The following is a 27,278-nucleotide window of genomic DNA, read 5'->3' on the forward strand; positions in this document are numbered from 1 at the left end:
ATACCGTTCCTGTAGGGGAAGGATCAGGCTTTTGTTCCTTACTGTGACGAAAGGAACGAAAACGATTAGCAGCCCTATATTTACCTTTAGATTTTTTATCCTGAGGTAAAAAAGTTCCTTTCCCCCCAGTAACAGTTGAAATAATAGAATCCAACTGTGAACCAAACAATTTATTACCTTGGAAAGAAAGGGAAAGCAAAGTTGACTTAGAAGACATATCAGCACTCCAAGTTTTAAGCCATAAAGCTCTTCTAGCTAAAATAGCTAAAGACATATACCTGACATCAACCCTAATGATGTCAAAGATGGCATCACAAATAAAGTTATTAGCATGTTGAAGAAGATTAACAATGCTATGAGAATTATGATCTGTTACTTGTTGTGCTAAAGCCTCCAACCAGAAAGTTGAAGCTGCAGCAACATCCGCCAAAGATACAGCAGGCCTAAGAAGATTACCTGAACATAAATAAGCTTTTCTTAGAAAGGATTACATTTTCCTATCTAAAGGATCCTTAAAGGAAGTACTATCTGCCGTAGGAATAGTAGTACGTTTAGCAAGAGTAGAGATAGCCCCATCAACCTTAGGGATTTTGTCCCAAAACTCTAATCTATCAGATGGCACAGGATATAATTTCTTAAACCGTTTAGAAGGAGTAAATGAATTACCCAGATTATTCCATTCCCTGGAAATTACTTCAGAAATAGCATCAGGGACGGGAAAAACCTCCGGAATAACTACAGGAGGTTTAAAAACCGTATTTAAACGTTTAGATTTAGTATCAAGAGGACCAGATTCCTCTATTTCTAATGCAATTAAGACTTCTTTAAGTAAAGAACGAATAAATTCCATTTTAAATAAATATGAAGATTTATCAGTGTCAATCTCTGAAACAGAATCCTCTGAACCAGACAAATCATCATCAGAAACAGAATCAGAATGATGGTGTTCATTTAAAAATTCATCTGGAAAATGAGAAGTTTTAAAAGACCTTTTACGTTTACTGGAAGGGGGAATAGCAGACATAGCCTTCCTAATAGATTTAGAAACAAAATCTCTTATATTAACAGGAACACCCTGAGTATTAGATGTTGACTGAACAGCAACAGGTAATGGAACATTACTAAAGGAAATATTATCTGCATTAGCAAGTTTATCATGACATTCATCACAAACAACAGCCGGGGGAACAGTTACCACAAGTTTACAGCAAATACACTTAACTTTGGTAGATTCAACATCAGGCAGCGATTTTCCAGAAGTAGCTTCTGATTCAGGGTCAATCTGAGACATCTTGCAATATGTAATAGAAAAAACAACATATAAAGCAAAATTTTATCAAATCCTTAAATGACAGTTTCAGGAATGGTAAAAACAGAATTTATGTTTACCTGATAAATTACTTTCTCCAACGGTGTGTCCGGTCCACGGCGTCATCCTTACTTGTGGGATATTCTCTTCCCCAACAGGAAATGGCAAAGAGCCCAGCAAAGCTGGTCACATGATCCCTCCTAGGCTCCGCCTACCCCAGTCATTCGACCGACGTTAAGGAGGAATATTTGCATAGGAGAAACCATATGTTACCGTGGTGACTGTAGTTAAAGAAAATAAATTATCAGACCTGATTAAAAAAACCAGGGCGGGCCGTGGACCGGACACACCGTTGGAGAAAGTAATTTATCAGGTAAACATAAATTCTGTTTTCTCCAACATAGGTGTGTCCGGTCCACGGCGTCATCCTTACTTGTGGGAACCAATACCAAAGCTTTAGGACACGGATGAAGGGAGGGAGCAAATCAGGTCACCTAAATGGAAGGCACCACGGCTTGCAAAACCTTTCTCCCAAAAATAGCCTCAGAAGAAGCAAAAGTATCAAATTTGTAAAATTTAGAAAAAGTGTGCAGTGAAGACCAAGTCGCTGCCTTACATATCTGATCAACAGAAGCCTCGTTCTTGAAGGCCCATGTGGAAGCCACAGCCCTAGTGGAGTGAGCTGTGATTCTTTCAGGAGGCTGCCGTCCGGCAGTCTCATAAGCCAATCGGATAATGCTTTTAATCCAGAAGGAGAGAGAGGTAGAAGTTGCTTTTTGACCTCTCCGTTTACCAGAATAAACAACCAACAAAGACAAAGTTTGTCTGAAATCCTTAGTAGCTGCTAAGTAAAATTTGAGAGCACGAACTACATCCAAGTTGTGCAACAAACGTTCCTTCTTTGAAACTGGATTAGGACACAAAGAAGGCACAACTATCTCCTGGTTAATGTTTTTGTTAGAAACAACTTTTGGAAGAAAACCAGGTTTAGTACGCAAAACCACCTTATCTGCATGGAACACCAGATAAGGAGAAGAACACTGCAGAGCAGATAATTCTGAAACTCTTCTAGCAGAAGAAATTGCAACCAAAAACAAAACTTTCCAAGATAATAACTTAATATCAACGGAATGTAAGGGTTCAAACGGAACCCCCTGAAGAACTGAAAGAACTAGGTTGAGACTCCAAGGAGGAGTCAAAATTTTGTAAACAGGCTTGATTCTAACCAGAGCCTGAACAAAGGCTAGAACATCTGGCACAGCTGCCAGCTTTTTGTGAAGTAACACAGACAAGGCAGAAATCTGTCCCATCAAGGAACTTGCAGATAATCCTTTTTCCAATCCTTCTCGAAGGAAGGATAGACTCTTAGGAATCTTAACCTTGTCCCAAGGGAATCCTGCAGATTCACACCAACAGATATACCAAATTATGTGGTAATTTTTCTGGTTACAGGCTTTCAGGCCTGAACAAGAGTATTAATAACAGAATCTGAGAACCCTCGCTTTGATAAGATCAAGCGTTCAATCTCCAAGCAGTCAGCTGGAGTGGGTCGAACGGACCTAGAACAAGAAGGTCTCTCAAAGGTAGCTTCCATGGTGGAGCCGATGACATATTCACCAGATCTGCATACCAAGTCCTGCGTGGCCACGCAGGAGCTATCAAAATCACCGACGCCCTCTCCTGATTGATCCTGGCTACCAGCCTGGGGATGAGAGGAAACGGCGGGAACACATAAGCTAGTTTGAAGGTCCAAGGTGCTACTAGTGCATCCACTAGAGCCGCCTTGGGATCCCTGGATCTGTACCCGTAGTAAGGAACTCTGAAGTTCTGACGAGAGGCCATCAGATCCATGTCTGGAATGCCCCACGGTTGAGTGACTTGGGCAAAGATTTCCGGATGGAGTTCCCACTCCCCCGGATGCAATGTCTGACGACTCAGAAAATCCGCTTCCCAATTTTCCACTCCTGGGATGTGGATAGCAGACAGGTGGCAGGAGTGAGACTCCGCCCATAGAATGATTTTGGTCACTTCTTCCATCGCTAGGGAACTCCTTGTTCCCCCCTGATGGTTGATGTATGAACTTGGCCCTCGCTAGCTGAGGCCAAGCTTTGAGAGCATTGAATATCGCTCTCAGTTCCAGAATATTTATCGGTAGAAGAGATTCTACCCGAGACCAAAGACCCTGAGCTTTCAGGGATCCCCAGACCGCGCCCCAGCCCATCAGACTGGCGTCGGTCGTGACAATGACCCACTCTGGTCTGCGGAAGGTCATCCCTTGTGACAGGTTGTCCAGGGACAGCCACCAACGGAATGAGTCTCTGGTCCTCTGATTTACTTGTATCTTCGGAGACAAGTCTGAATAGTCCCCATTCCACTGACTGAGCATGAACAGTTGTAATGGTCTTAGATGAATGCGCACAAAAGGAACTATGTCCATTGCCGCTACCATCAAACCTATCACTTCCATGCACTGCGCTATGGAAGGAAGAGGAACGGAATGAAGTATCCGACAAGAGTCTAGAAGTTTTGTTTTTCTGGCTTCTGTCAGAAAAATCCTCATTTCTAAGGAGTCTATTATAGTTCCCAAGAAGGGAACCCTCGTTGACGGAGATAGAGAACTCTTTTCCACGTTCACTTTCCATCCGTGAGATCTGAGAAAGGCCAGGACAATGTCCGTGTGAGCCTTTACTTGAGGAAGGGATGACGCTCGAATCAGAATGTCGTCCAAGTAAGGTACTACAGCAATGCCCCTTGGTCTTAGCACCGCCAGAAGGGACCCTAGTACCTATGAGAAAATCCTAGGAGCAGTGGCTAATCCGAAAGGAAATGCCACGAACTGGAAATGCTTGTCCAGGAATGCAAACCTTAGGAACCGATGATGTTCCTTGTGGATAGGAATATGTAGATACGCATCCTTGAAATCCACCTTGGTCATGAATTGACCTTCCTGGATGGAAGGAAGAAGTGTTCGAATGGTTTCCATCTTGAACGATGGAACCTTGAGAAACTTGTTCAAGATCTTGAGATCTAAGATTGGTCTGAACGTTCCCTCTTTTTTGGGAACTATGAACAGATTGTAGTAGAACCCCGTCCCTTGTTCTCCTAATGGAACAGGATGAATCACTCCCATTTTTAGCAGGTCTTCTACCCAATGTAAGAATGCCTGTCTTCTTATGTGGTCTGAAGACAACTGAGACCTGTGGAACCTCCCCCTTGGAGGAAGCCCCTTGAACTCCAGAGAATAACCTTGGGAGACTATTTCTAGCGCCCAAGGATCCAGAACATCTCTTGCCCAAGCCTGAGCGAAGAGAGAGAGTCTGCCCCCCACCAGATCCGGTCCCGGATCGGGGGCCCGCATTTCACGCTGTCTTGGTAGCAGTGGCAGGTTTCCTGGCCTGCTTTCCTTTGTTCCAGCCTTGCATAGGTCTCCAGGCTGGATTGGCTTGAGAAGTATTACCTTCCTGCTTAGAGGACGTAGCCCTTGGGGCTGATCCGTTTCTGCGAAAGGGACGAAACTTAGGTTTATTTTTGGTCTTGAAAAGACCTATCCTGAGGAAGGGCGTGGCCCTTGCCCCTAGTGATATCAGAGATAATCTCTTTCAAGTCAGGGCCAAAGAGTGTTTTCCCCTTGAAAGGAATGTCAAGCAATTTGTTCTTGGAAGACGCATCCGCTGCCCAAGATTTTATCCAAAGCGCTCTGCGCCACAATAGCAAACCCAGAATTTTTTCGCCGCTAACCTAGCCAATTGCAAGGTGGCGTCTAGGGTGAAAGAATTAGCCAATTAAAGAGCACGAATTCTGTCCATAATCTCCTCATAAGAAGAAGAATTACTAATAATCGCCTTTCCTAGCTCCTCAAACTAGAAAACACGCGGCTGCAGTGACAGGGACAATGCATGCAATTGGTTGTAGAAGGGAACCTTGCTGAACAAACATCTTTAGCAGACCTTCTAATTTTTTATCCATAGGATCTTGGAAAGCACAACTATCTTCTATGGGTATAGTGGCGCGCTTGTGTAGAGTAGAAACCGCCCCCTCGACCTTGGGGACTGTCTGCCATCAGTCCTTTCTGGGGTCGACTATAGGAAAACAATTTTATAAATATGGGGGGAGGTACTAAAGGTATACCGGGCCTGTCCCATTCTTTACTAACAATGTACGCCACCCGCTTGGATATAGGAAAAGCTTCGGGGGGCCCCGGGGCCTCTAAGAACTTTTCCATTTTACATAGTGGTTCTGGAATGACCAGATAATCACAATCATCCAAATTGGATAACACCTCCTTAAGCAGAGCGCGGAGATGTTCCAACTTAAATTTAAAAGTAATCACATCAGGTTCAGCTTGTTGAGAAATGTTTCCTGAATCTGAAATTTCTCCCTCAGACAAAACCTCCCTGGCCCCCTCAGACTGGTGTAGGGGCCCTTCAGAAACCATATCATCAGCGTTCTCATGCTCTACAGAATTTTCTAAAACAGAGCAGTCGCGCTTTCGCTGATAAGTGGGCATATTGGCTAAAATGTTTTTGATAGAATTATCCATTACAGCCGTTAAATGTTGCATAGTAAGGAGTATTGGCGCACTAGATGTACTAGGGGCCTCCTGTATGGGCAAGACTGGTGTAGACCTAAAAAACTCTAAGCCATCTCCGTGGAGATGTTGCCTGTACAACGGCAAAGAGAATGACTGGGGTAGGCGGAGCCTAGGAGGGATCATGTGACCAGCTTTGCTGGGCTCTTTGCCATTTCCTGTTGGGGAAGAGAATATCCCACAAGTAAGGATGACGCCGTGGACCGGACACACCTATGTTGGAGAAAAAAATGCCAATGAACAAGCTTCTAGCAACCAGAAGCAAATAAACAACTAGACTTAAATAATGTTGAGACAAAAATGACGCCCATATTTTGTAGCGCCAAAAAAAGACGCCCACATTATTTGGCGCCAAAAATGACGCCACATCCGGTGACGCCGACTTTTTTGGAGCGAAAAACGTCAAAAACATGACGCAACTTCCGCCGACAAGTATGACGCCGGAAATGACAAAGAAAATTTTTGCGCCAAAAAAGTCTGCGCCAAGAATGACGCAATAAAATGAAGCATTTTCAGCCCCCGCGAGCCTAACAGCCCACAGGGAAAAAAGTCAATTTTTAAGGTAAGAAAAAATGTTTTAATTCATATGCATTATCCCAATAATGAAACTGACTGTCTGAAAAAAGGAATATTGAACATCCTGAATCAAGGCAAATAAATGTTTAAACACATATATTTAGAACTTTATATAAAAGTGCCCAACCATAGCTTAGAGTGTCACAAAAAATAAGGCTTACTTACCCCAGGAAACTCATCTACATGTAGTAGAAAGCCAAACCAGTACTGAAACGAGAATCAGTAGAGGTAATGGTACATAAGAGTATATTGTCAATCTGAAAAGGGAGGTAAGAGATGAATCTCTACGACCGATAACAGAGAACCTATGAAATAGATCCCGTAGAAGGAGACCATTGAATTCAAATAGGCAATACTCTCTTCACATCCCTCTGACATTCACTGCACTCTGAGAGGAAAACCGGGCTCCAGCCTGCTGTGAAGCGCATATCAACGTAGAATCTAGCACAAACTTACTTCACCACCTCCATAGGAGGCAAAGTTTGTAAAACTGATTTGTGGGTGTGGTGAGGAGTGTATTTATAGGCATTTTGAGGTTTGGGAAACTTTGCCCCTCCTGGTAGGAATGTATATCCCATACGTCACTAGCTCATGGACTCTTGCTAATTACATGAAAGAAACATAATTTATGTAAGAAGTTACCTGATAAATTCATTTCTTTCATAGTGGCAAGAATCCATGAGCTAGTGACGTATGGGCTATACATTCCTACCTGGAGGGGGCAAAGTTTCCCAAACCTCAAAATGCCTATAAATACACCTCCCACCTCACTCATACTTTAGTTTAACGTATAGCCAATAAGTGAGGTGTAAAAAAAGGAGCAAAAAGCATACCAAAAAGAGGAACTGGAAAAAAATAATGTGCTTTATACAAAAAAAATCATAACCACAAAAAATAGGGTGGGTCTCATGGACTCTTGCCACTATGAAATAAATACATTTATCAGGTAAGTTCTTACATAAGTTATGTTTTCTTTCATGTAAGTGGCAAGAGTCCATGAGCTAGTGACGTATGGGATATAATACCCAAGATGTGGAAGTCCACGAGTCACTAGAGAGGGAGGGATAAAATAAAAACAGCTAAATCCTCTGAGAAATTAAATCCAAAAAAATAATTAAGTTTTCTTAAAAATGTCAGAAAAACTTAAATCAAAAAGGCATTAGAATCAAACTGAGACAACTGCCTGAAGAACTTTTCTATCAAAGGCTGCTTCAGCAGAAGCAAACACATTAAAATGGTTAACTTTAGTAAAAGTATGCAAAGAAGACCAAGTTCCTGCCTTGCAAATTTGATCAACTGAAGCTTCATTCTTAAGAGCCCAAGATGTGGTAACTGATCTAGTAGAATAAGCTGTAATTCTCTGAGGCGGAGACTGCCCCTCCTCCAAATGAGCTTTGTGAATCAAAAAGTTTCAATCAAGAAATAGACAAGGCTATCTGACCATTCCTAGGACCAGAAAAAAATAACAAATAGACTAGAAGTCTTTCTGAAATCTTTAGTAGCCCCTACATAATATATCAAAGCTCTTGCCACATCCAACCTTTCAAGAGTATTCTTAAGATTAGGACACAAAGAAGGAACAACAATTTCCCTATTGATGTTGTTAGAATTTACAACTTTAGGTAAAAATTTAAATGAAGTCCGCAAAACAGCTTTATCTTGATGACAAATCAGATAAGGAGACTCACGGGAGAGAGCAGACAACTCTGAAACTCTTCTAGCAGAAGAAATAGCCAAAATAAATAACACTTTCCAAGAAAGTAGTTTAATATCCAAAGAATGCATAGGCTCAAAAGGAGGAGCCTGTAAAGTTTTCAAAACCAAAATTAAGACTCCAAGGAGGAGAAATTGATTTAATAACAGGTTTGATATGAATCAAAGCTTGAGCAAAGCAGTGAATGTCAGGAAGTTTAGCAATATTTCTATGAAATAAAACAGAAAGAGCAGAAATGTGTCCTTTCAAAGTATTAACAGACAAACCATTATCCAAACCATCCTGAAGAAACTGTAAGATCCTAGGAATTCTAAAAGAATGCCAAGAATAATCATGAGTTGAACACCATGAAATAAAAGTTTTCCAAACCCGATAATACATTTTCCTTGAAACAGACTTACAAGCCTGTATCATAGTGCTAATGACTGAGTCAGAGAAACCTCTATGACTAAGCACTAAGTGTTCAATTTTCATGCCATCAAATTTAGAGATTTGAGATCCTGATGGAAAAACGTCCCCTGAGACAGAAGGTCTGGCGTAAAAGGAAGTGGCCAAGACTGGCAACTGGACATCCTGACAAGGTCCGCATACCAAAACCTGAGAGGCAAAGCTGGAGCTATCAGAAACACATAAGATTGTTCCATTGGAGATCACCTTTGGAAGAAGAACCAGAGGCGGAAAAATTTAAGCAGGTTGGTAAAACCAATGAACTGCTAGAGCATCTACCATCTCTGCCTGAGGATCCTTGGACCTGGAAAGGTATCTCGGAAGCTTCTTTTCAGACGCGAGGCCATCAAATCTATTTCTGGAGGACCCCACATCTGTACAAATTGAAAAACCACATCTGGATGGAGAGACCACTCTCTCGGATGTAAAATCTGACAACTGAGATAATCTGCTTCCCTATTGTCTACTCCTGGGATAGGAATCGCAGAAATTTGAAAAGAGTTGGATTCTGCCCAAGAAAGTATCAGAGATACTTCTTTCATTGCTGAAGGACTGCAAGTCCCCCCCTTGATTATTGACATATGCCACTGTAGTGATATTGTCTGTCTGGAATTGAATATAAAGTTCTCTCTTCAATAGAGGCCAAGCCTGAAGAGCTCTGAAAATAGCACAGAGTTCTAAAATATTGATTGGTAACCTCCCCTCCTGAGGTTCCCAACCCCCTTGTGCTGTCAGAGACCCCCAGACAGCTCCCCAACCTATAAGACTTGCATCTGTTGTGATCACAGTCCAGGAAGGATGAACAAAGGAGGCCCTTTGAACAATAAGGTGATGGTTTAACCACCAAGACAGAGATTGTTGAATGTTGGGACTTAAGTATATCAACTGTGATATCCGAGTATAATCCCTGCACCATTGGTGCAACATGCAAAGCTGAAGAGGCCTCATATGAAAACGAGCAAAGGGGATCGCATCCAATGCTGCAATCATGAGACCTAAAACTTCCATGCACATAGCCACTGAAGGGAATGATAGAGACTGAAGGTTTAAACAAGCTAACACTAACTTCATTCGCCTCTTGTCTGTCAAAGAAAAAATCATGGACACTGAATCTATCGGGAAACCTAGAAAGGTGACCTTTGTCTGAGGAATCAAAAAACTCTTTGGTAAATTGATCCTCCAACCAAGAAACGACACAAGTTGTTTAGTGTGAGATTCTGCTAAATGAAAAGATTGAGCTAGTACCAAGATATCGTCTAACTAAGGAAATACCGCAATACCCTGCTCTCTAATTACAGATAGAAGGGCACTGAGAACTTTTGAAAAGATTCTCGCAGCTGTTGCTAGGCCAAACCGAAGAGCGACAAATTGGTAGTGCTTGTCTAGAAAAGAGAATCTCAGAAACCAATAGTGGTCTGGATGAATCGGAATAAGAAGATAAGCGTCTTGTAAGTCTATTGTGGACATGAAATGACCTTGCTGAACAAAAGGCAGAATAGTCCTTTTAGTCACCATCTTGAAAGTTGGGACTCTTACAAAACGATTTAAAGTTTTCAGATCCAGAATTGGTTGAATCTTCCTTCTTTGGGACAATGAACAGATTTGAATAAAAACCCAAGCCCTGTTCCTGTAGAGGAACAGGAACAATCAACCCTGAAAGCTCTAGATCTGAAACACACTTCAGAAAAGCCTGAGCCTTCACTGGGTTTGTTGGAACATGGGAAAGAATCTTCCCATGGGAGGTCTTAATCTGAAACCTATTCGATACCCCTGAGAAACAATATCCTGAAGCCACTGATTTTGGACAGAATCTGCCCAAATATGTTGAAACAATTTCAACCTGCCCCCCCCCACCAGTTGAACTGGTTTGAGGGCCACACCTTTATGCAGTCTTAGGGGCTGTATTTGGTTTCTTATAAGGCTTGGATTTATTCCAATTTGTGGATGGTCTCCAATTGGAACCAGAGGGCTTAGGGGAAGGAGTGTTTTTTTGTTCCTTAGACTGACTAAAGGAACAAAAACGATTGGGAGCTTTAAATTTACCCTTAGATTTCTTATCTTGAGGCAGAAAAACTCCCTTACCCCCAGTGATAGTGGAGATAATAGAATCCAATTGAGAACCAAATAAATTATTACCTTGAAAAGATAAAGATAATGATCTAGATTGAGATACCATATCAGCATTCCATGATTTAAGCCATAAAGCTCTTCTAGATAGAATAGCTAAAGACATAGATTTAATATCAATCTTAATAATATCAAATATAGCATCACAAATGAAATGATTAGCATGTTGAAGTAAAAGAACAATGTTAGACAAATCAGGATCTTATAACTACTTTGCTAAACTGTACAACCAAAAAGTTGAAGCAGCAGCAACATCAGCTACAGAAATAGCAGGTCTAAGTATATAGCCAGTATGTAAATATGCCTTCCTAAGATAAGATTAAATCTTCTTATCTAAGGGATCCTTAAAATAAGTACTATCTTCCATAGGAATAGTAGTACGTTTAGGAAGAGTAGAAATAGCGCCATCAACCTTAGGCACTTTCTCCAAAAGCTCTAAATTGGACACAGGTAAAGGATACAATCTTTTAAACCTAGAAGAAGGGTTAAAAGAAGTACCAGGCTTGGACCATTCCTTAGTAATCATATTAGAGATAGCATCTGGAATAGGAAAAACTTCAGCAGTAACCTCAGAAGTCTTAAAAACAGAATTCAAACGTTTGCTATTCTTGTTATCAAGAGGACTAGATTCCTCAATACCCAAAGTAAACAATACTTCCTTTAACAAAGAACGGATATATTCCATCTTAAAAAGAAAGGGTGATTTATCAATTTCAGAGTGTGAAATAGGATCATGTGAACCAGAGAAATCCTCATCAGCAGAAAATACTTCAGTATGCTGTTGATCAATACAAACTTCATCAGAATTATGAGAAGTAAGGAGAGACCTTTTACGTTTATTTAAAGGCGGAATAGCAGTCATAGCCTTCTCTATGGCTGCAACAATATAATATTTTATATCTACAGGAATATCATGTACATTTGACTGTGAAGGTTTAACAGTTGATGTATTTGTACTTATAGAAACATTATCAGCATGAAACAATTTCTCATAACAAGTGCCACATACTTGAGCTGAAGAAAGAAGATAAGCCAATTTACAACATACAAACTTAGCTTTGGTAGATCTGTTTTCAGGCAACTTGGTTCCTACAGTAACATCAGAGGCAGGATCAGTTTGAGACATCTTGAAAAATGTAACAAAAAAGAAAAAATAACATTTAAACAAAATATCCAATTTCCACAAAATAGCAGTTTCAGGAATAATAAAAAATGCTTATATGTAAAACAAATATCATAGCCCTTTGTAACAAATGAAAACTTTTGGCGCCAAGATTAACAGGAAATGACACGATTCACGTCATAAAAGGCACGACTTTGCACCAAAAAAAATTGCGTCAACAAAGACGCAGGAAATGACGTGACTTGAGTCACCACAAACGCAACCTTCATGGCAAAAAAATTTGCGTCAAGAATGACGCAATAAATAGAAGCATTTTGCGCCATTGCGAGCCTAATTTGCCCGCAAAAATTTGAAAAAAACAAGACCGAAGTTACAACTAGCTGGAACCTCAGGTAAGTAAAAAATATACTAAATTTTTACCAAACATAATTTTCCATGCTGAAACTGTTAGACTGCACAGGGAAATAAACATAGACCTGACTCATGGCAAATATATGCAATCTATATTTAAAACTTAAAAAATATAAAGTGCCAAACATAGCTGAGAGTGTCTTAAAAAAAGATATATACTTACCTGAAGACACCCATCCACATATAGCAGACAGCCAAACCAGTACTGAAACATATAAGCAGAGGTAATGGTAGAGGAGTATAATGTCGATCTGTAAAGGGAGGTGGCAGATGAATCTCCACAACCGAATTTACAGAGAGCCTTAGAATAAATTTCCCTTAGGTGAAAACATGGCATCATTAGGCAAATACTCCCTTCACATCCCTCAGACAAACACTGTACTTTGAGGGAAATTGGGCTTCAAAATGCTTAGAAGCGCCTTTCACAGAAGAAATCAAGCACGACTTGCTTCACTATCCTCCAACGAAGGCAAAATTTGTAAAACTGAAGTATAAGTGAGGTGGGAGGTGTATTTATAGGCATTTTGAGGTTTGGGAAACTTTGCCCCCTCCAGGTAGGACTGTATATCCCATATGTCACTAGCTCATGGACTATTGACACTTACATGAAAGAAATTGTAAGTTACATGCTTATAAACCTTCATATATAATAATTTTGCAATGAAAACGGCAGCCTAATTTTGTCAGATGAGTATATTGTTTTATGTTTATTGTTTTCACTGATTTCCCTGTCCTCTAGAACAAAAGAACCCTTGCTAACCAATCACAAACTAATATTCAGATATAGCAAAAACTCTCCTTGCACATGTGCAGACTGGGTAGCCTACACTCTTGTATTACCCCTTAAGGTGGTAGGTGATTCAACTTGGTTACTATTGCAAATAATGATATGCCTATCATTATTGTTGATGCAAAACTGATAATCCATCTTTTAAAAGCATGTGACACCATAGAATTTAAGGGAGGGAGGAAAAAGTAAACAAAAGCTTGCATAAATTGCATAAATTGCTTTAAAGTATTAACCCAAGCCTCCCTGAGAGAAAGGAAAGGCTGCAAAATAAATATTGAATGTATATTGCAATAATGTTTTACTTGCAATAATGAAAACAAAATTTATGCTTACCTGATAAATTTCTTTCTTTCCGGATATGGAGAGTCCACAACGTCATTCAAAAATATCTGTCTTAATAAAGGGTGTGATCGGGGACTCTCCATATCCGGAAAGAAAGAAATTTATCAGGTAAGCATCAATTTTGTTTTCTTTCCTAAAATATGTCCACAATGTCATTCAATTACTAGTGGGAATATCTACTGGCCAGCAGGAGGAGGCAAAGAGCACCACAGCAAAGCTGTTAAGTGTCACTCCCCTACCAATAATCCCCAGTCATTCAACCGAAGGGAAATGGAAAAGGAATAACACAAAGGTGTAGAGATGCCTGAGGTTTAGTCAAAAATATCTGTCTTAATAAAGGGTGGGGTCGTGGACTCTCCATATCCGGAAAGAAAGAAATTTATTAGGAAAGCACCAATTTTGTTTTCTTTCCTAAAATATGGAGAGTCCACAACGTCATTCAATTACTAGTGGAAACCCATACCCAAGCTAGAGGACACAGAATGAACAGGGAGGGAGAACAAGACAGGCAGACCTAAACAGAAGGCACCACCACTTGAAGAACCTTTCTTCTAAAAGACGCAAAAGTATCAAATTTGGAAAAAGTATGCAGAGAGGACAAAGTTGCATATTTGAAAGCCCAAGGAGAGGAGACAGCCCTAGTGGAATGAGCTGTATTCCTCTCAGGAGGCTGCTGTCCAGCAGTCTCATAAGTAAAACAAATTATACTTCTCAACCAGAGGGAAAGAGAAGTAGAAGTAGCCTTTTGACCCTTACGCTTTCCTGAGAAACAAAAACAAACAGGGCAGAAGACTGACGAAAATCCTTAGTTGCCTGTAGGTAGAATTTTAGAGCATGCACAACATCCAAGTTGTGCAACAGACATTCTTTATGAGAAGACGGATTGGGACAGAGAGAAGAAACAACAATTTCCAGATTAATATTTCTATCCGAAACCACTTTAGGAAGAAACCCCAATTTAGTACGAAGAACTGCCCTGTCCGCATGAAAGATAAGGTGAATCACACTGCAAAGTTCCGAAACTCTTCAAGCAGAAGAGATAGCAATAAGAAACAAAACCTTCCAAGATAGCCACTTAATATCAAAGGAATTCATTGGCTCAAACGGAGACTGCTGCAAAACTTTAAGAACAAGATTAAGGCTCCAAGGAGGAACAACAGGTTTAAACACAGGCCCGATTCTGACCAGGGCCTGACAAAAAGATTGAACATCTGGCACATCGGCCAGACGCTTGTGTAACAAAATAGATAATGCAGAAATCTGACCTTTCAGATAACTGACTGACTACCCTTTCTCCAGACCTTCCTGGAGAAAAGACACAATTCTAGGAATCCTGACCCTTAGATTCACACCAATAAAGGTATTTACGCCATACCTTATGGTAAATTTTTCAAGTAACAGGCTTGCGAACCTAGATAATGGTCTCAATGACCGACTCAGAAAATCCATGCTTAGACTAAACTAAGCGTTCAATCTCCAAGCAGTCAGCTTCAGAGAAACGAGATTTGGATGGAGGAATGGACCCTGAGTTAGAAGGTCCTTCCTCAGAGGCAACCTCTAAGGTGGCAGAGATGACATCTTCACTAGGTCTGCATACCAGATCCTGCAAGGCCATACAGGAGCTATTAGAATTACAGATGCTCTCTCCTGTTTGATACGAGCAATAACTCGTGGAAGGAGCACAAACTGAGGAAACAGGTATGCTAGACCGAAATCCCAAGGAACCGCTAGAACATCTATCAGAGCGGCCTGAGGATCTCTTGACCTTGAACCATACACCTTGGAAGCTTGGCATTCTGCCGAGACGCCATTAGATCCAACTCCGGCACCTCCCATTTGAGGGTTAACCTGGAGAAGACCTCCGGATGGAGAGCCCACTCCCTGGGATGAAATGTCTGTCTGCTCAGGAAATCCGCATCCCAGTTGTCCACTCCAGGAATGTGGATGGCAGATAGACGACAATTGTGAGCTTCCACCCACTGAAAAATTCGTGCCACCTCCTTCATGGCTAAGGAACTCAGAGTTCCTCCCTGGTAGTTGATGTAAGCTACTGAGGTGATGTTGTCCGACTGAAACCTGATAAACTGGGCTAAGGACAATTGAGGCCAAGCCATCAGAGCATTGTAAATCGCTCTAAATTCCAAGATGTTTATGGGGAGAGCAGACTCCTCCCGAGTCCATAGTCCCTGCACCTTTAATGAGTCCCAGACTGCTCCCCAGCCTAGCAGGCTGGCGTCCATGGTCACAATAACCCACGAAGGTCTCCGGAAGCATGTGCCCTGAGACAGATGGTCCTGAGAAAGCCACCATGGGAGAGAGTCTCTTGTCAACTGGTCTAGATCTATCCTCTTTGACAGATCCGAATGGTCTCCGTTCCATTGTCTGAGCATGCATAATTGCAGAGTTCTCAAATGGAATCGAGCAAAGGAAATGATGTCCATGGAAGCGACCATCAGACCAATTACCTCCATACATTGAGCCGAACAGTAGACTGTAGAGAGAGGCAAGAGGAGAGAATTCTGGATTTTCTGACCTCTGTCAGAAATTTTTTTAGAGATAGGGAATCTATTATGGTCCCTAAGAAAACCACCCTTCTAGCTGGAACAAGGGAACTATTTTCTAGATTCACTTTCCATCCATGGGAATGTAGAAAAGACAACAAGATCTCTGTATGAGAGTTTGCTTGTTGAAAAAATGGTGCCTGAACCAAGATGTCGTCCAGGTAGGGCGCCACTGCAATTCCCCGAGACCTGATCACTGCCAAGAGAGCCCCCAGAACCTTTGAGAAAATTCTGGGAGTTGTGGCAAGGTCAAACGGAAGAGCTACAAACTGAAAGTGTTTGTCTAGAAAGGCGAATCTCAGAAATTTGTGATGATCCCTGTGGATGGGAACATGAAGATATCCTTCCTTCAGGTCTATGGTTGTCATGAACTGACCCTCTTGGACCAAAGGAAGAATGGAACAAATGGTTTCCATTTTGATGGATGGTACCCTGAGAAATTTGTTGAGGCACTTTAGGTCTAAAATGGGTCAAAAAGTTCCCTCTTTTTTGGGCACCACGGACAGATTTGAATAGAATCCTAGACCCTGTTCCCTTACTGGAACTGGAACAATCAATCCCAGGGAGGAAAGGTCCTGAATGCAGTTCAAGAATGCCTCTCTTTTTACCTGGTCTGCAGATAATCTTGAGAGGTGGAATATGAGGTGGAAGTTTTGAATTCTATTTTGTAACCCTAAGATACTATGTCCACAACTTAAGGATCTTGGACATCTCGTCTCCATGCTTGACAAAACAGGGTAAGTCTGCCCCCCAATTGATCCGATCCCGGACCGGGGGCCGACCCTTCATGCTGACTTAGACTCAGCTGAGGGTTTCTTTGATTGCTTCCCCTTATTCCAGAACTGAATGAGCTTCCAAGAAGACGTGGACTGCTCCTGCTTGGGAGAGGAAGACTTTTGACCTTTTAAGTTACGAAAGGAACGAAAATTACTAGACTTCTTAGGGTTGACAACGACAGAAGTATCTGAGTTGTCCAAAGTAGCCAATACTTCCTTTAACAGTACACAAAGGTGTTCAAGCTTAAATCTTAAGTTTACTTCTTCAGTATCAGATGAAGGAATAATACTGTAAGAATCTGAGATTTCACCCTCAGAGGTTACTGACGTATCCTCCTCATCAGACTTATGAGGGAGGGCAACCTGCGTAGCAGTAGGAGGAACAGAAACATTACTATCCGAATGTCTAATTTTACTCTTGCGTTTTCCCAGCATAGGAAAATCAGATAATTCTGCAGATACCGCAGAAGATACATGTGCAGCAAAATCCGCAGGCAAATAAACTCCTTCAGGAGGCTGAGAGGAACTGCTGGGCACTGTATGTGACTCCATAGAGGCTTGGGACGTTTGAGGAGAAAGCTGTGGCATTGCCTGAACAGCATCATGCTGAGAGACATTGGGCTCAGTGGGCAACAATTTATGTTTAAATTAAAGTATTCTAGCTAAGCACGCAGCACAATGTGTGCCTCTAGGCATAACAAGCATTTGTCAAAAAACACAGTCCATGTCCATAATACTAAATAAAAAATTCCCCAAATTGTAGAAATTCTTTTTTAAACACACTGTTACTTTAAGAATTTTTAATACCACAGCCACTTAACGTTATGCAAAAATTCTTTAAAATAATAAACCAATCAGGCCCCCTACACCTCAGACAGGCTTTGGTGCCTTATCGTCACACTTATACACAATTTGGCTGCCAGAAGTCTCTAAAACGATCGTATAGTAGATCGACACTGAAGAGACTGAAATTCAATGACGCCGCTCCGCTCCGTGAATATCCGACAGCAGAAAGAAGTCACATGACCGGGAGAAAGAGGAAACTATGCAGCAAGTAAAAGGCACGCGTTTCCCTCTGCCTACAACACCGGAGCAAAATTTACACATAGCTCAAGCAGTTTGTCAGTTAGCCTGTTCTAGCTAAGCAAGCAAAAAAACATAATTTATGCTTACCTGATAAATTTATTTATCTTGTAGTGTATTCAGTCCACGGGTCATCATTACTTATGGGAATATATTCCCTTCCCAACAGGAAGTTGCAAGAGGATCACCCAAGCAGAGTTGCTATATAGCTCCTCCCCTCACATATCATATTCAGTCATTCGACCGAAACTAGACGAGAAAGGAGAAACTATAGGGTGCATTGGTGACTGGAGTATTAATTAAAATTTAGAACTGCCTTAAAAAGACAGGGCGGGCCGTGGACTGAATACACTACAAGAGAAATAAATTTATCAGGTAAGCATAAATTATGTTTTCTCTTGTTAAGTGTATTCAGTCCACGGGTCATCATTACTTATATCACTCATTACTTATACCAATACCAAAGCTAAAGTACACGGATGATGGGAGGGACAAGGCAGGAACTTAAACGGAAGGAACCACTGCCTGTAGAACCTTTCTCCCAAAAACAGCCTCCGAAGAAGCAAAAGTGTCAAATTTGTAAAATTTTGAAAAGGTGTGAAGCGAAGACCAAGTCGCCGCCTTGCAAATCTGTTCAACAGAGGCCTCATTCTTAAAGGCCCAGGTGGAAGCCACAGCTCTAGTGTAATGAGCTGTAATTCTTTCAGGGGGCTGCTGTCCAGCAGTCTCATAGGCTAAACGTATTACGCTACGAAGCCAAAAGGAGAGAGAGGTTGCCGAAGCTTTTTGACCTCTCCTCTGTCCAGAGTAAACGACAAACAGGGAAGAAGTTTGACGAAAATCTTTAGTTGCCTGTAAATAGAATTTCAGGGCACGGACTACGTCCAGATTATGCAAAAGTCGTTCCTTCTTTGAAGAAGGATTAGGACATAATGAAGGAACAACAATCTCTTGATTGATATTCCTGTTAGAAACTACCTTAGGTAAAAACCCAGGTTTAGTACGTAGAACTACCTTGTCTGAATGGAAAATCAGGTAAGGAGAATCACAATGTAAGGCATATAACTCCGAGACTCTTCGAGCCGAGGAAATAGCCATCAAAAACAGAACTTTCCAAGATAAAAGTTTAATATCAATGGAATGAAGGGGTTCAAACGGAACTCCTTGAAGAACTTTAAGAACCAAATGTAAGCTCCACGGGGGAGCAACAGTTTTAAACACAGGCTTAATCCTAGCCAAAGCCTGACAAAAAGCCTGGACGTCTGGAACTTCTGCCAGACGCTTGTGCAAAAGAATAGACAGAGCAGAGATCTGTCCCTTTAACGAACTAGCTGATAAGCCCTTTTCCAAACAATATCCTAGGAATCCTAACCTTACTCCATGAGTAACTCTTGGATTCGCACCAATACAGGTATTTACGCCATATCTTATGGTAGATTTTCCTGGTAACAGGCTTTCGTGCCTGTATTAAGGTATCAATAACTGACTCGGAGAAGCCACGCTTTGATAGGATCAAGCGTTCAATCTCCATGCAGTCAGTCTCAGAGAAATTAGATTTGGATGATTGAAAGGACCTTGCATTAGAAGGTCTTGCCTCAGAGGTAGAGTCCATGGTGGACAGGACGACATGTCCACTAGGTCTGCATACCAGGTCCTGCGTGGCCACGCAGGCGCTATCAGAATCACTGATGCTCTCTCCTGTTTGATCTTGGCAATCAGTCGAGGGAGCAGAGGAAACGGTGGAAACACATAAGCCAGGTTGAAGAACCAAGGAGCTGCTAGAGCATCTATCAGCGTCGCTCCCGGGTCCCTGGACCTGGATCCGTAATGAGGAAGCTTGGCGTTCTGGCGAGACGCCATGAGATCCAGTTCTGGTTTGCCCCAACGATGGACCAGTTGAGCAAACACCTCCGGATGGAGTTCCCCCTCCCCCGGATGAAAAGTCTGACGACTTAGAAAATCTGCCTCCCAGTTCTCCACGCCTGGGATGTGGATCGCTGACAAGTGGCAAGAGTGAGACTCTGCCCAGCGAATTATCTTTGAGACTTCTAACATCGCTAGGGAACTCCTGGTTCCCCCTTGATGGTTGATGTAAGCCACAGTCGTGATGTTGTCCGACTGAAATCTGATGAACCTCAGTGTTGCTAACTGAGGCCAAGCTAGAAGAGCATTGAATATTGCTCTTAACTCCAGAATATTTATTGGGAGGAGTTTCTCCTCCTGAGTCCACGATCCCTGAGCCTTCAGGGAGTTCCAGACTGCGCCCCAGCCTAGAAGACTGGCATCTGTTGTTACAATCGTCCAATCTGGCCTGCGAAAGGTCATGCCCTTGGACAGATGGACCCGAGATAACCACCAGAGAAGAGAATCTCTGGTCTCTTGATCCAGATTTAGTAGGGGGGATAAATCTGAGTAATCCCCATTCCACTGGCCTAACATGCACAATTGCAGCGGTCTGAGATGCAGGCGCGCAAATGGCACTATGTCCATTGCCGCTACCATTAAGCCGATTACTTCCATGCACTGCGCTACTGACGGGCGTGGAATGGAATGAAGGACACGGCAAGCATTTAGAAGTTTTGATAACCTGGTCTCCGTCAGGTAAATTTTCATTTCTACAGAATCTATCAGAGTCCCTAGGAAGGAGACTCTTGTGAGAGGTGACAGAGAACTCTTTTCCACGTTCACCTTCCACCCATGCGACCTCAGAAAAGCCAGAACTATCTCTGTATGAGATTTGGCAATTTGAAAGCTTGACGCCTGTATCAGGATGTCGTCTAGATACGGAGCTACCGCTATACCTCGTGGTCTTAGAACTGCCAGAAGTGAGCCCAGAACCTTTGTAAAGATTCTCAGGGCCGTGGCCAACCCGAATGGGAGAGCTACAAATTGGTAATGCCTGTCTAGAAAGGCAAATCTTAGGAACCGATGATGATCTTTGTGAATCGGTATGTGAGGTAGGCATCCTTTAAGTCCACAGTGGTCATGTACTGACCTTCTTGGATCATGGGTAGGATGGTCCGAATAGTTTCCATTTTGAATGATGGAACTCTTAGGAATTTGTTTAAGATCTTTAGGTCCAAAATTGGTCTGAAGGTACCCTCTTTCTTGGAAACCACAAACAGATTCGAATAGAATCCCTGTCCTTGTTCCGTCCGCGGAACTGGGTGGATCACCCCAATTACTAGGAGGTCTTGTACGCAGCGTAGAAATGCCTCTTTCTTTATCTGGTTTTCTGATAACCTCGAAAGATGAAATCTCCCTTGAGGAGGAGAAGCCTTGAAGTCCAGAAGATATCCCTGAGATATGATCTCCAACGCCCAGGGATCCTGGACATCTCTTGCCCACGCCTGGGCGAAGAGAGAAAGTCTGCCCCACACTAGATCAGTTTCCGGATAGGGGGCCAACCCTTCATGCTGTCTTAGAGGCAGTAGCAGGTTTTCTGGCCTGCTTGCCCTTGTTCCAGGACTGGTTAGTTTTCTAGGCCTGTCTGTAACGAGCAACGGTTCCTTCCTGTTTTGGAGCGGAGGAAGTTGACGTTGCTCCTGCCTTGAAATTTCAAAAAGTACGAAAATTAGACTGTTTGGCCTTTGATTTGGCCTTGTCCTGAGGTAGAGTATGACCCTTACCTCCAGTAATGTCAGCGATAATCTCTTTCAAGCCGGGCCCGAATAAGGTCTGCCCCTTGAAAGGAATATTAAGCAATTTAGATTTAGAATTCACATCAGCTGACCAGGATTTAAGCCATAACGCTCTGCGCGCCTGGATGGCAAATCCGGAGTTCTTAGCCGTTAGTTTGGTTAAGTGTACAATGGCATCAGAAACAAATGCGTTAGCTAGCTTAAGTGCTTTAAGCTTGTCCATAATTTCATCCAATGGAGCTGAGTGAATGGCCTCTTCCAGAGACTCAAACCAGAATGCCGCAGCAGCAGTGACAGGCGCAATGCATGCAAGGGGCTGTAAGATAAAACCTTGTTGAACAAACATTTTCTTAAGGTAACCTTCCAATTTTTTATCCATTGGATCCGAAAAAGCACAACTATCTTCCACCGGGATAGTGGTACGCTTAGCTAAAGTAGAAACTGCTCCCTCCACCTTAGGGACCGTCTGCCATAAGTCCCGTGTAGTGGCGTCTATTGGAAACATTTTTCTAAATATAGGAGGAGGGGAAAAAGGCACACCAGGTCTATCCCACTCCTTGCTAATAATTTCTATAAGCCTTTTAGGTATAGGAAAAACATCAGTACACACCGGTACTGCATAGTATCTGTCCAGCCTACATAACTTCTCTGGAATAGCAACTGTGTTACAGTCATTCAGAGCCGCTAAAACCTCCCCTAGCAATACACGGAGGTTCTCAAGCTTAAATTTAAAATTAGAAATTTCTGAATCCGGTTTCCCTGGATCAGATCCGTCACCTACAGAGTGAAGCTCTCCGTCCTCATGTTCTGCAAACTGTGACGCAGTATCGGACATGGCTCTTGTAGCACCAGCGCGCTCTATTCTTACCCCAGAGCAATCGCGCTTGCCTCTTAATTCTGGCAATTTAGATAATACTTCTGTCAGGGTATTATTCATAATAGTAGCCATGTCTTGTAAAGTGATTTGTATGGACGCCCCTGATGCGTTAGGCGCCACAATATCACGCGCCTCCTGAGGAGAGTTAGTCGGCATAACTTCCCCCTCGTTGTCTGGTGATAATTCCTTTATAGATAAAGACTGACCTTTATTATTTAAAGTGAAATCAATACATTTAGTACACATGTTTCTGTGGGGCTCCACACTGGCCTTTAAACATAGTGAACAGAGAGACTCATCTGTGTCAGACATGTTTAAACAGACTAGCAATAAAACTAGCAGGCTTGGAAAACACTGTAAATAATTTTACAAGCAATAAAGAAAAACGCTACTGTGCCTTTAAGAAGCACCAAAAAACTGTCACCGTTGAAATAACAATGAACCAAATCAGTTATAGCAACAAAATTTTCACAGTAAATATATTAAGTTAGCAGAGCATTGCACCCACTTGCAAATTGATGAATAACCCCTTAATACCCAAAACGGTTTTCTATAAGCAGTACAGAAAAAAAACGTTTTTTTAATACAGTCCAAACACCACTGTCACAGGTCTGCTGTGACTGATTACCTCCCTCAAAATGACTTTTGAAGTCCCTTAAGCTCTCTGGAGACGACCTGGTTCATGCAGGAAGAAGCAGGAAGATTAAGCCTAAATTTTTACTGCGTCAAAAAAGCGCTAAAATAGGCCCCTCCTACTCAATATTACAACATAGGGAGTTTCAGTTAACTGTTTCTATGCAGAAAAAAAACGGTCAGCCATGTGGAAAAATTTTTTGCCCCAATAAGTTTTTATCACCAAAGTACCTCACAAAAGATTAAACATGCCAGAAAAATCGTTTTAAACCTCCTTTTGTTAAGAAGTATAAATTTCTATTGATATAACATCACTTCAGTATTAATAGCATTTTCTCAGTCAAGTTCCATTCCTCAGAAAATTACTTTACTGTATATATTTAAATCAGCCTGTTAACAGTCGCTTTCACTGTAATAAAGGCTTTACTTACATTACATTGGTATCAGCAGTATTTTCTTAGTCAATTCCATTCCTTAGAAAAATAATTTACTGCACATACCTCATTTGCAGGATTCCCCGCACGCTATTCCCTTTCTGAAAGTTACCCCACTCCTCAGAATGTGCGAGAACAGCCAGTGGATCTTAGTTACTTCTGCTAAGATCATAGAAAACGCAGGCAGATTCTTCTTCCAAACACTGCCTGAGAAATAAACAGCACACTCCGGTGCCATTTAAAATAAACTTTTGATTGAAGAAATAAACTAAGTATAAAAACACCACAGACTTCTCACAACCTCCTAACTAGTTGAGTTGCAAGAGAATGACTGGATATGACATGTGAGGGGAGGAGCTATATAGCAACTCTGCTTGGGTGATCCTCTTGCAACTTCCTGTTGGGAAGGGAATATATTCCCATAAGTAATGATGACCCGTGGACTGAATACACTTAACAAGAGAAAAAAAACTGCCAAATTTTAAGTTTATACATAAATCCCTGTATAAAACATAAGCCACACACATACTAATAAAGTATTTCAACAAAATTAGCCCAAAGAGGAATAACGGCCCAATAAAGGGAAGATTAACCCCTAGGCTCAACATACGTAATGTGCCTGCCCACTGCCAAAGAGAATCCTGTATAAAGGATTTTAAAAATGTCCCCATCTACTGCATATGAAATATTCTTCTGAAGTGCAAGTCTCCAAGACCTAGAAGACAAAAGCACTTACCTGCAGTCTAGCTGTCCGGCAGGAAGACAGCTCACAAGTCGTGAAAGGAGACATACTCCTTAGAGAGAGACCTGTAGAAAAAGAAAGAACAGAGTAACCAACTCAGGCTTTCTGTACCATGGGCAGCAATGTGTTAGGAAACAAAGCAAGGACTACCTCACAACTTCCTAACTGCTTAAAAGCCACCACTACTCTACTGAAGAGATTGATGTGGACTCAGATAAACCCAAATCCTTGCAGGGAAAAGTACCCGAAAAAGGAATTTTCTTCAGACACCAAACTTCACCTCATCCATTGACAGAGGCAAAGTGAATGGCTGGGGATTATGGGTAGGGGAGTGACACTTAACAGCTTTTTTGCCTCCTCCTGCTGGCCAGGAGTGTTATTCCCACTAGTAATTGAATGACATTGTGGACTCTCCATATCCTAAGAAAGAAAAATGTTATGCGTAGTTGAAATGTCAAGTTTAATGATCTCCCTAGGTTCAGGGTGTACTGGACCTGTGTTAATCATGCTTTAAGGGAAGGTACTGCTGCCGTTATCCAAAGGCATGTAATGAGCAGTTTAGCGCAGTTGGCCCGGAGTCTGCTCTTTAATTTACAATTTAAATTTGGGAAGTAAAATCAAAATGCAAAAGGTATAGGTGAGGAAAAAGTTACGGTTTAGGATAATATTAATAGGCTGTAGTATAGCTGAGCAAAGTGTCTGGATAAGGGAGCAGGACCACTGTCTTACTTCACAATTTTATTTTATCCATTATTCTCTTAAAAGATTTAAAAGAAAAAGAAAATTTATGCTTACCTGATAAATTTGTTTCTTTTTAGACACGATGAGTCCACGGATTTCATCCTTACTTGTGGGATTACGCCTCCTGGTCAGCAGGAGGAGGCAAAGAGCACCACAGCAGAGCTGTTATATAGCTCCTCCCTTCCCTTCCACTCCAGTCATTCGACCGAAGTTAGGAAGAGAAAGGAAAAGCCAAGGTGCAGAGGTGTCTGAAGTTTACCAAAAATAATAACCTGTCTCATAGAACAGGGCGGCCCGTGGACTCATCGTGTCTAAAAAGAAACAAATTTATGAGGTAAGCATAAATTTTCTTTTCTTTTTAAAGACACGAGGAGTCCACGTATTTCATCCTTACTTGTGGGATACAATACCAAAGCTAGAGTACACGGATGATAAGGGAGGGACAAGACAGGAAACCTAAACGGAAGGCACCACTGCTTGAAGAACCTTTCTCCCAAAAACAGCCTCAGCCGAGGCAAAAGTATCGAATTTGTAAAATTTAGAAAAAGTGTGAAGAGAGGACCAAGTTGCAGCCTTGCAAATCTGTTCAACAGAAGCTTCGTTTTTGAATGCCCATGAGGAAGCAACAGCCCTGGTGGAATGAGCCGCAATTCTTTCAGGAGGCTGCTGTCCAGCAGTCTCATATGCAAAACGGATGATACTCTTCAGCCAAAAAGAAAGAGAGGTAGCCGTAGCTTTCTGCCCCTTACGCTTTCCGGAAAAAATGACAAATAGAGAAGACGATTGACGAAAATCCATAGTCGCTTGCAAGTAAAATTTTAAGGCACGGACTACGTCCAAATTGTGCAGCAGACGTTCCTTCTGAGAAGAAGGATTAGGACACAAGGAAGGAACAACAATCTCCTGATTAATGTTCTTGTCCGAAACAACCTTAGGAAGAAAACCAAGTTTAGTACGTAACACCACCTTATCCGAATGAAAAATAAGGTAAGGAGAATTATATTGTAATGCCGATAGCTCAGACACTCTTCGAGCAGAAGAAATGGCAACAAGAAATAAAACTTTCCAAGATAACAACTTAATATCTATGGAATGCATAGGTTCAAATGGAACCCCTTGAAGAACTTTAAGAACTAAATTCAAACTCCATTGAGGAGCAATTGGTTTAAACACAGGCCTGATTCTAAACAAAGCCTGACAAAAAGATTGAATATCAGGTACCTCTGCCAGACGCTTGTGCAACAAAACAGATAGGGCAGAGATCTGACCCTTTAGGGAACTTGCTGACAAACCCTTCTCCAATCCTTCTTGGAGAAAAGACAAAATCCTGGGAATCCTAACTCTACTCCATGAGTAGCCCTTGGATTCACACCAATAAAGATGTTTCTAAGTCCATACTTTAAAAAAAAACAGGCCAGAAAATGAAATAAACAAACATTTTGAAATTTTGCTTCTAAATTTATACTGGCCCTTTAAATGATACTGGCCCTTCAAATTTACAACTTAGAACTCTCTACTATCTGAGAGAAAGAGTAATGTAAAAAGAAGTATTAATATTATAAATAATACTGTGCCTTTAATTAGTAACTGAAGTTCTTACTGTGTAAAACAAAATAACACTGTGCCTTTAAGAACTAAAAGTCAGTTTTTTACTGTGCTGAGGAGAAAAAGCGTTTAATATGCGAGAAGCCTTTTGTTTAAAAAAATAAAAACTTTTTGCCCCACATTCAGACACCTCTCCGCCTCAACAGCTAAGCTGAGGCGCCTACCTGCTCCCCAGTCTCCAGACCTCCTGCAGAGCGCTAGCAACCGCTTGCTCTTTTAACCATGCGGTTTTAGCGCAATGCCCGAAGAGCTGTAGGACTATTCAGACACCTCTCCGCGCAGTAGAAATGTCCTATGTAAACCGGAACTGGCGTTGAAACAAACTGCGCAGCGTCTAGAGAAATCTAAGCGCGCGAATAGAAGCCCCGCCCATTGTGGGCGTCAATCCTTACACAGCCCTTACCGGGAAATTTTGTAAAAAATGGCCGATAAAGCCCCATCTAGCCTTAGCCCAGTGCCTGTACTTATGCTGCCACCAGAGGGAAACCCCTTCCATACTGAAGAGCCTCTATTCCCAGGAAATAAAATAATAAACTTACAAGTGTAGAGTCCACTCTGAGTCTAAACGATATGTGACCCAGAATCACAAGAAACTGCACTTATCTCAATGCTGTCTGACAGCAAGACAGCACCAACAGGTTTAGGAGGTCCTCTCCCTCCCATAGCCCTGTGGAAACAGATAGGACCTGAGTTACAAATCGCTTAGGTCATCATGAGAAGGGCAGCATAACAACATGGGAGGCGCAGTGAGAATTATG

General features: G+C 41.8%; 1 protein-coding gene across 1 annotated transcript in view; it reads right to left on the minus strand.

Moving 5' to 3' along the window:
- The window catches only part of TMEM260 (transmembrane protein 260), a 298,899-nt gene that overhangs the window by 17,675 nt on the left and 253,946 nt on the right, over positions 1–27,278 (minus strand). The gene's annotated exons all lie outside the window — the stretch shown is intronic.

This window comes from Bombina bombina, chromosome 1, assembly GCF_027579735.1.
Source record: "Bombina bombina isolate aBomBom1 chromosome 1, aBomBom1.pri, whole genome shotgun sequence".
In the NCBI taxonomy this organism is placed as follows: domain Eukaryota; kingdom Metazoa; phylum Chordata; class Amphibia; order Anura; family Bombinatoridae; genus Bombina; species Bombina bombina.